Source organism: Rhopalosiphum maidis, chromosome 2, assembly GCF_003676215.2.
Source record: "Rhopalosiphum maidis isolate BTI-1 chromosome 2, ASM367621v3, whole genome shotgun sequence".
NCBI lineage: Eukaryota > Metazoa > Arthropoda > Insecta > Hemiptera > Aphididae > Rhopalosiphum > Rhopalosiphum maidis.
In genome coordinates this window covers 88,000,106-88,012,122 of record NC_040878.1, presented here as the reverse complement: position 1 = coordinate 88,012,122, position 12,017 = coordinate 88,000,106, and the positions used below count along the sequence as shown (strand labels likewise).

At 24.2% G+C, this 12,017-nt stretch overlaps 1 protein-coding gene across 4 annotated transcripts in view; it reads left to right on the top strand.

The window, feature by feature from the left end:
* The window catches only part of LOC113555042, a 36,129-nt gene that overhangs the window by 10,939 nt on the left and 13,173 nt on the right, over positions 1-12,017 (top strand). The window lies entirely within an intron of this gene.

The window sequence follows — 12,017 nt, the reverse complement described above, 5'->3', positions numbered from 1 at the left end:
GTAAGAATATTTAAAACCTTATATATTATACAAACACTGGCATGTAGATATATATATATATATATATATCTGTTACACCGTGTAATATATTCATATTAATTAAACATATTATTAAAACAAAAAATATCTGTTTATACAATAGGAATATATAAAACTGAAAATCATCCAAGTGGTACCTATTAATTTATGGCCTAAGAAAAGCATTTGAAGATGCAACATTATTGTAATTGATATTTACAAGGTACTTAGGCCAGGTTAAATTGTGGAATAAATTTGAAAAGAGATAACCTACCTACTAACAAACAACAAACTGTTGAAGATAAACAGTTAATTGGTAATTTTAAATCATAACAATTAAATGATAATTATAAGATCAGAGAATGAAAGCCACCGTGATCAAGATATGAGAATAAGAAAAATAAATCACTGGTCAATGAATGGCGTGGTAGGAGAGTAGACCCCACCACGGAAAAGAATCAACACGGTTGTGACGTCTGAGTACATCACCATTCGACGGCTTTCGGTATTTTTTGGGCGATAAAAACAGGCTCGGCACAAAAAGAACTATATAAAAGTATTATAGTATTATATATACAATTTTTATATAGTTAAATCAATTTAGTTCAGTAATCAAAAATTATTTACTGTAAATGTTTATTTGTTTGCCTATGAATAATGCGAAAAATCAGTCACACGCGTACCAATGTATTTAGATACATAAAAAAATATAAGCGGAATTTGATGTAGTAGTATACAATCAATTTTAAAACAAGTCCATACTCACTCACTTTTATTTCATTGCCATATATCTATGCAGTTTGTCTTTCGATCAATCATGTAATCACATATAGCTGGTAAGAGATGTATAATCCAACACCGTTTAGATACCAGTATTTTGACATTGTATTATAGAGACCCGAAAATCTGTGTATAGTAATAAAATCTATGTTGCTATTATTGACTGAATATTATTTATACTAAAAAGTTGAAAATGTATTAATTTTCAAATTTTGTTTATCTGTGTTTATTATATAAAATCATAGTATATATTACTATAATAAAATATTGTTTAGTATTAATTTTCGTTAATTTGGAATAACCATTGTATTGTCATTTATGGTTTATACTTAAGAATATTTTTGGTTTATTTAGAGCTTACCATTACCCATTAAGGTGATGTATTCCCAGTTATAATGTTCGTGCTTAGTTTTTAGTGACTTATATCAATTTTAACAATACGAGAATACAAAAATAAAATCATTTTACAATGGCATTATGTTAATACACAATATATTAATATAATATATGCCAACAATGAATAAATCGAATAAATAAACAATTGTTTAATATATTAATCTAATCTATATAAAGTGAATATTTAATAATAATGTATACGTATCAGTATTTTAGTAAACAATAATCTGTTTTATATAATTTTATTGGTAAAAATAAAAATGGAGAATCAAAATCTTTTTGGTCTTGACCATATTGACGTAATCTACTGAGGATTGCTCATTGATATTTTTTCACATAAATATTCATTTTTTTTTTTCATGAAATGTTGAAACTAATAAGAATATATGATTCAACGGCCACACTAGGTGTTTGATATGGCGTTATTCATTTGGGTAAATAATCCAAAAATTACCTCTTATACATCATTTGCGCAAGTAATTAATTGAACATTTAGGTGAATTTATAAATTATTGAAGAATCGGAAAATACTATATATATACAACAATTTTTTAATATTTACTACAATTACATAGCAATATAATATCTTAAAAATTAGGTTAGAATTTTTTAATTGTTGTTATAATACTTATGTGAGAATGTAATAGATTTCATTAAACAAAAATGGATTTGAGGTACCAAACTAATAATTAAATTAGTTAAGGTAATAAATATAAATTATTTAACAATATAATACATTTTAAACCATATTGATATATGCATATAAACTGTTTATAACATTTATGTATTTATGTAAACGCATACCCATTAAATCGAAATAACTAGTTTTACATTGATTAATACTGTATACTTACGTCGATATTAGTTTCTGGATGTAGTAGTAGGGCTGTACACTGAATTTTAAAACAATTTTGTTTACTCACTTAATTTTCATTATCTATCTACGTAGTCTGTTATATGGTCGAGCATACGAACGAAGTTCCTCGTATAGGTAATGTACAATAATTATTATCAACACCGACTGATAACTTGAATTTTGCAATACTAATCTAGAAGACTTAAAATTATAATATGTTGTGTAGTTGTTATAATTGTGATATTATAATCGTTCATATAGTACATACAGATCGTTTTAAAAATTATGTACTTTACTGTTAAAGTTCAATATTAATTAATTCCTTACAACTATTTTTAAGTGGTTAATATACATAACAGTGAGATAATAATATATTATATAAATACATGTTTGTAAAATATTGTTTAGTAATGTTTATATGATTTATATAATATATTATAATATTTCGCTTCAATATCAATTCATTAGCCATGAAGGTGACGTATACCTGGTTAATATATTCATGTTTAATTTTTGGTACGTACTTGTAATATTTGATACTATTGTTTACAATATAAAAATATGTAACATTAAATAGATAGTAAAGTTGGTGATATAAAAAAAATATGTAGGTAAAAAATGTTCCATCTATATTGAAATGTTTTTAATTATTAATACAAAAATAAAATTTGTTGAAAACCATAATTTGCCATACATAAATATATTATATTAATTAAGCAAAATTTAAATGATGTGATAAAAATTTTGTCAATAAAAATAATATTTTATAACCGTATACTATACGTATGTATTAAATTTAAGTATATTTGTATTACTGTTTAGTATAATATGATAATATACTATCAACTTAATCAATTAAGTTAAAACCATTTAAGTTAAAATAAAATTGTTGTTTTACTTTTATTTGGGTTCAATTTTTGTAATTAAAAATAACATGACAAAAGTACGCGGTTTTTATATTGTACTTACCTATTTGTTTAAAATATTTTATAGCTGAGATAATGTTATCTGTATAATATATACAGCTTCATTAAACCAAAACAGGTAAACGTAAAAAAAAGTCTTATGTGAAATTTGGCCTTCCTATTTTTCTCAGCTTTTAATTTTTAACAAGTGTAATATTTATTTTGATAAAACAAATATATATTATCTTATTTTACATTCAAACGTATTTTTATGCCACGTATTTCAATAAGTGAATTTATAAAATGACCATTACACACATTAAAGCTATCAATTTGAGATGCTTACCACGAAAATGTTCATCTTATTTAGCAATCCAATCATGTAAGTCAACTCATAGACTACTAAATAGACAAGAAGGGACTCCAATTGAATTACGTTGTCAGTCTAATGGAACGTGGAATAATCAACTATATACATGCACCTCGTTTAATTGTATTTGTACATTATATAAACATAAGTGGATTCTCACAGTCTTGTTTTAAAATTACGCACAACGAATTTTAACAAACAGTTGCACTTATATTAATAACAGCAAGTCATAGTTTCCGTAAGGGTAGTTTGCCTCGAAGAATAATCAATGTATTGTGATTGTTGTAAGGACATGTGCGTTGACATACAATGTTTAATGAACTATATTACTATAACTCTATCCAAACGATTATTATGTTTTTTTTATGTATTATTAAAGTCAAAACAGATTAGCTTTCAAGATCACTCAACTCGGGTACGTGTAAAGTATCTTAAAATTTCGTTTCAATACAAAATTACTTAGCAAAATTTAATTATATTTAACATACTAACCATTTTATTAATATTCAATAATAAATTACTATGTATATTAATGTACAATTATTATATTCGTCCAATGTCTATATATTAAAAAAAAAAAATAGTTAAATTTAAAAATACTTTTTTAAGAGAATATCTTCGCTATATTTGATTTCTCTCTCTCATTCATATAAAATCTACAAAAATTATTGGTTTTACGTAAAATTGATTTAGAATTTAGAATAAAATCACCTATAATAAAATTATACAGTATAATATAATATTATTGACGGTTTTATATATAGGATTCACATTAGTTTACTGTGTATTCGACTTTAAAGTAAATATATATTTTCTTATTTAAATAAACATTAGAATATTGTTATGAGATAATATTGAAATAACTCGATATGTCATACAGTAAAAAGTACTATTCTTTATATTTTATAATAATAGATGATTTTATAAAAGTTCGCTAACATCCTCTTATGACTCTTATAACTTTTTCTTTATTATATAGGCGATATAACGTAATAATTATTGTCATCTATACTTGCATTCAAATATTATTTTAGATTGCGGTAGACCATACGTCAGCCGTCAGTTATTGATCGATAATGGTGATACAGCGCAAGTAGGTACAGCACCTTGTAATGTTGGAATATATCAGTTTATTAATGAGAGTTCCACGTATGATTTGATATGTGAAGGATCAATAATTGCTCCAAATATTGTCGTTTCTGGTAAAAACTGAACAATATATTTAAGAAGGAATTAATAATAATTTAATTAAATTTTTAGCGGCTCATTGTTATTATAAAAAAAATATGCCCTCTAATCGAATGGACAAAAAGATACATCAATTGATGTACATTGTCAGTCTAATGGAACATTGAATAATCAATTTTATAGTTGCATTCAATGTAATTATATTTTTAAATTATATTAACATAAATGTTTAATTTTTTTATTGGATTAAGCAAAAGTTTATTCTCGCGGTCTTGTTTTAAAATTTTAACGAATTTTAACGAACGGTTGCACTTCTTATATTAATGACAGCGATTCGTAGTTTTCGTAAGAGTAGCTTGCCTCGAAAAATAATCAATATGTGTTGTGATTGTTATAAGAACGTGTGGTTTGACATAAAGTGTTCGTTGACTTTTACTAGATTATGTATGTTTTACTAATTCTTTTAGTTTAAAAGCATTCAGGATCGCTCAATTCTGATCCATGCAATGTATCTTAGAATTTCTTCACAACTCAAAATTATTTAGAAAAATGTAACGAAATATAACATACCGACCATTTTATTAAAGTATAATAATATATTAAAATGTATGATAATGTGTAATAAAGTAAATTTATATTCGTGCAATGGCCATAGACAACACGGACTTTGTTCTAATTAAAAAAAGCTAATATTTAAGATGAAAAAATAATTTATTGGTCATGTACAATTATTTGATAAACATTTTTAAGCGGATTTCAGCGCTATATTTGATAATTTTTTCAGACTCAAGCGAAATATAGATAAATCGTATTTACATAAAATGTGGTTAGGTTGTTAAATGTTGCGGATTTTAAAGATTGGTTTTATAATACTTCACTTTACATTCAACTTATAAATAAACATATTTTTTTAAATTAAAATTAAAATAAGAACAATGTTTTGAAACAATATTGTAATAAATCTATATGTCATACAGTGTACAAGTATTATGCTTTATGTTTATAATAATAGATGATTTTATAAAAGTTCGCTAATACCCACTTATTCCTTCAACACTATGATTTATTATTTATTCAATAGGTATTATCACATATGAATTATTGTAATTTGTATTTGAATTCAAATATTATTTTAGATTGTGGTAGACCGTATATTTGACACAAATTATTGACCGATAATGGTAAGATAGCACATGTTGGAATGTAGGAGTATATTGATTTAATAAAGAAAATTCCAAATAGGACTTGATATGTGCAGGATTAATATTTGGTCTAAATTTAGTCGTTCCACGTAAAAACAGAACAATATGATTAAAATCTAAGAAAAAATAATAATTATTTAAATATCATTTTTAGCGGCTCATTGTTTTTGGAAAAAAGGTATTAAGTCTAATTTAATAGCAATAAACAATGCTTCATATAAAGTCGCCGTTGGAAAATATACAAAAGATTACACGGTTATTGATAATGAATTCACTCAAATAATGGCTGTAAGTTATTAATTCAAAAGTAAAATCTTATTATGGCTATGAAATACTAAATATCGACTAAAACAATTTTAAAGGTGGAAAAAATGTATCAAAATGAATATTATTCTGGAACGGCTGGGTTCCATGCTAATGATATAGCTGTTATTGTGTTAAAAAATAAAGTTTCTATTAGTGATGGCGTAGCACCGGTTTGTATTGATTGGAGTGATAAATATAATGTAAATTTATTGTACAGATAGTGAAATTCGTCCAGATTGTGAATTTTGACGAAAATACATTATTTGGATGCTTAACCTGATCTAACCTACATTGATTATTATCATTGATTATAATTAACTATTTTTAATCAATGATATAATTTATAAAACTTTATCATTTAGTATCTAGTAAGCAAATACTTATCATATCCGTAATTGTGTGAGTTTAGGACTGCAAATCTGAATTATTAATAAACTACGTTGAAAATACTATTACCTCAAAGAGCAATATTATTTTTTAATTTTATTTTTTACTATTATTATCATAATCATGATAATCATCTTTATTATATCTATCATTCTAGAATCGTTGTATGATTAGTTGTAGTTGTCTTTTGAATAAAATAGCTTTTTATTTCAGAACAAAGACTTCATAGCAGTGGTGCAGGCTTAGCGCTTTTACATTCTGATTTTTATTATTTGATTGAAATATTAACTTTGAAGGATCCAAATACAAATAATTCAGTCGCAGTTTTTTACAGATGTTAAATACCACATTCAATGAATACGTGAACTGTATAACAAATATGCTTCTTAAACAAGCGATAACATAATTATATCTAAGCCCAATAGCATGATACTTAAATAACATATTCTATGTCTAATTAAAATTAAAATTGTTATGAATATATTTTTACTGTTACAGTAAAAGTAGTTTGTTTAGAAGTTGTGTAGGGAATCACAATACAATTAAATATTTCCAATGGAGTTTTTAATAACTCTATTATTATGAGTATAATAAGCCTCAAACATAAAAAATATATACCTATAATACATGAATCGTTATTAGTTCTAAAGCCTTACGAAATGTATAATCTATATTCATATTTTTTTGTTTAAAATCGTATAGAATCATTTCTATCAATGATAGCATGGTATCAAAATACGTTTACCAAGATAAATAATTAAATTTTTTTTTTTATTGACTATTACTAAACCTTAAGTTACGGCTTTCGCAGTATCATAATTTAGGGAATGGTGCGTTCATGCTGGGTGGATATACAGTACTTATATAAAATATGATAATATAGCTATTAATTATCCTTTAATTTCTACATTTAAAATCATTAACTTTTTTCATTTAGTATAAAATTAAATTAAATCGCATATTAAGGGTTTTTTATTACAGCCTTTTTTCCCAATCATATAATTCTAAAAAAAAATATATTGAATTAGACTGTTTAATACAATATACTGTTAGAATATGAGATTAAATCATTTAGTATTATATTATATTTATTCTAAGTTTTTAAAAACGATATGTTTAATCTACTGTATAAAGGGCTATAACGCTTTTTTATAACGTTCGTTTTTTTGGTCTTGAATTCTGATGACGTATCAGTAATATTAAATTGGGTGTTTGAAATGGTCGAAAAACGAGATTAAAGTGCAGTTATTGTACGGAAATTGTAACAAAAATAGGTTTTGAACTTTGTAGACATGCTATATTGTAGTAACCGCTAGCCATAATGTTTACCATTATACTTTTATACTATTTAATCTTAAATATAAGTTGTGTTCGTATAATATAATCAAATATATGTATAATTATTTATAATTATACAATATAAAATGCCTATGAATTATGTACATAATATAATTTGTTTATAATATTTATGTATAAAATATGTATTATACGCCTATCAACATAATAAGAATAACCAGTCTACATGTAGTAATATATATATACATACCTATTACCTACGTCACAATAACATTAGCTGCTAGACGTAGCAATAGGGCTGTATAATTTTTAATCTTAAAACAATTTAATTTTTATTATCTATCTACATAAATCTGTCCTTTAGTCGATCAAACACGGCTGTAGCTGCGGGTCTAGGTGGTACGTAATAATATCAACTACGAAAAATAACGTGCATTCTGCAATACTAATTTAGAAGTCTTATGTTTATGTATGGTGTATTTGTATTGACGGGATAATAGAAATCGTTTTTATAATATTGCAGTGCATATTATTTAAAGATCGTTTAAAAAATTATGTACTTTTCTGATTTAGAAGCGTGTCATTTCTTATACATATTTTTCAGTGTGTATAATACATTAAAGTTTGATAATATGTTCGTGTTCGATAGTTTACTATAAATTTTTGACTTGGTTTTAGTGATGCTCATTTAATTTATCTAATATATTATAAATTTTCCTTTCAACATTAATTGAATAACAAAGCAAATACCTAATACTAATTAAGCAAAAATTATTACAAAAAAAATTTTGTAAATTTTAAAGACTTAAAAAATAATATTTTGATATTGTATATTAATTACATACTCGCAGCAAACGAATTGTGTCCTGATAATATTCAACAACTGCACTAATTGCGTCCGATATAAATACATTATTTTCGTTCCCATTTAAGACTTAGGATTTAAAATGTATTAATAGCAACATTAAATATTATATTGCTAATGATAGGTTAAAAATATTGTTTTTCATCGTTTCGTAATATTATGTACATCAAAAATATTGTTGTCGTCGTTAATTCGTTAAGCTAATATAATAATGAAAACATATAGGTATGTAAGATGAGGTTACTATATTATTATATTTAAATGTTAATTGGTAAAAATTTGAATGATACAGCTTTATTAAAAACGTGTTATTTCGTTCATGTCATTAATATTGCTTATATTTTTTATACATTCTAAATTCAGGGACGCAAATAATCGGAATGTAATTAGTATGCCACTAATCCCAATTTTTATATGTGTAATGTAATTCGTATGCAGCCCACATACTATTAGTATCAGTATTTCTTCAATTATGCTCGTAGTATTATTTAATAAATTAAGATACAACATATTTATAACAAAATTTTGTTTTTAATTTTACAAATAATAGTTTTTACAATAAAAGCATTCACGTGTTGTATTGTATATATTTTGTACAGTTTATAATATATAGCATATTATATTCATTATTCAATAGTAAATATATAATAAATGGTAGTCTAAAAATAGTCGTATGTGAATAATCGATCCCCGTCATAAAAATTATGAATGGATAACTGATTTCCATTTTAAATTTTTTTACTACAACAGTATGAACAGAAGCTGTATTGTATTAATTCATTAAATTATGACTAATTGTTACTAACAAACATAGTATTAATGTTACATTTTTAAGATAATATGAGATACCAATTTTGGACGGTTATGACTTTATGAGTTATAACTATTATAATATTGCAGTCTATATTATCTATTGTCCTAATATAAATATTAAATAATTATTATTAATTTCTGTACATAACTTTTAAATTTTTTTATAATTGTTTTTTGTATATATGTATATTATTATAATTTTGTGTGTTTTAAAAATATTATATAAATATTATATGCTTGTGAAAATGTTCAAGTATTGAGTTCTTGTAATTTTTTCCTTCAGAATATCTTGAATCAGTTTAATTATTATTCAGGCTTATTGCTTATATTTGGGCACCAATAGTCCTAAATCCTTATTAAATATAGCATATTATTTTTAACTGAAAGAGTAGATTATATACACAATCTATATTGTATGAAATATTTATAAATCTTATAGTAGCAATTAAATTAGTATTTTGAATGAGAAAAAATTTATAAATTAATAAAATATTAATAAATATATGAAGAAGAAAGAAGCCACCATAGTTTTTTGACTTTTTCTATTTCAAACTGATATAATATTATTATATAGTAGTTATTGTAGGGTTTAGATATTTATTTTTCATTTAAGACATTTTGTATTATTTATTAAAAACAAAAAAGTATAGATATATCAATGGCTTATATTTTATAATATGCACGAAATAAAACCATAATAAAATAATACCGAAAATTACGATTTACAATGTAAAATTATTTGATGATAAATTGTTTTAAGATCAGGCGTTTCTAGTGACAGAAAACTTGAAAAACGACAAATTGTATCATAATTCACAGTTTTAGTAATAATAATATTCATTATTATTATTTTATTATAAGTATCGAAACTAAAGTAGCTCTGAGTCATGAGTACCAAAAAATCTATTCGAGTTTCTCATATCTAATAATGTTACCAAGAATATTTTTATATTTTACTAACACCGACATGTAGCTGAATTATCTATCTGTTACATTGTGTAATATAATTAAATTAATCACACATATTAAAACAAAAAATATCTGTTTATACTTCCTTTATTACAATGAGTAGATATAACAGTACAAGTCAAAAACCATAATTGACTGATATAATACAATAAAAATAAAAAATATAATAAAACTGAAATTTCTTTGAATGGTATTAACTTATAACATAAGTAAAACATTAGAGGACGCAATTTTTTGTTATTGAAATTGACACAGTGCAAGTTAGGTTGGATTGCGGGAAAAAGATGTGCTACCTACTAACAAACAACAATCTGTTGGAGAAAAATAGTTAATTGATAATTTAAAATCATGAATATTAAATAATAATAAGATGATATACAATAATTCAAACATATATAGTTGTTACTTTGTTAGCATAATGTGATACTAAAATAAAACCTTAATTTTAGAATTTTAAACCGAGTTTGTTAAAATATTTTTATTTCTATTGCCTTTTTGGTAAATCGACTATAGTACTATAACGTCATATTTTTATTACCTGGAAATTGGAATGAACCTCCCACATAGAAAATCACGAGTGTTTTATTGTATATTGATAAATAAAATAACGGTTAAAATATTTTAGGGGCTTAAAGGAAAATATTTTTTAAAAATTAGAGCCAATAGCTATGTATTCAGGTTCTCGGAGAATGAAAGCGGCCGTGTTCAAGAGATCAGAATAAGAAAAATATACAATGAATAACGAGGTAAGGTAGACCCCTCCGCGGAACACAATTAACACGGCTAAGACGTCGGAGTACTTCACCAGCCGACGGCTTTCGTTATTTCGTGAGCGATAAAAACAGATTCGGCACAAAAAGAACTATGTAAAAATCTTATAGTATTATACATACAATTTTTATTTACTTAAATAAACTTAGTTAAGTATTCAAAAATTATTTACAATGATTGTTTTTTTGTTTGCCTTTAAATAATCTTAATAATCAGTCACACACGTATGTATATAATAGATACGTTAAAAAACAATTTAGCTGAATTTGATCAATCAACTTTAAAACAAGTCTATACTCACTCACTTTTATTTTCATTGCCATCTATCTATGTAGTTTGTCCTTGATCGATCATGTAAACGCATATTATAGCGTAAGATATAATATTATATAAATCAACATCGTTCGCATACATCATCATGAAATTGTAATATAGAAGACACGAATTTCTGTGTATAGTGTTGTAATCTATGGTGGTATGTTGAAATTACCGACTGAATATTATTATCTTACAAAGATGAAAATTTATTAATTTTAAAGTTGTGTTTATCGGTGTTTATTATATAAAATTATGGTATCTTTTACTATACTATAATATCTTTTAATTTATGGTAAAATATTATTTAGTATTAACTATCTTTAATTTGATATAACCAATAATGTATTTTCAATTTTTGATTTATATTTATAAATGTATTTGGTTTAATTAGATCGAACCATTAACCACTAAGGTGATGTATTCCTGGTTATTATATTCATGTTTAGTTTTCAGTAACTAATTTTAATGTTAACCATACGATAAAACAAAAAGAAAATCATTTTATAATATCATTATGTTAATATATGCCAACAATGAATAAAATTTATTCGAATTTCGAATAAATATAAAAATTTTA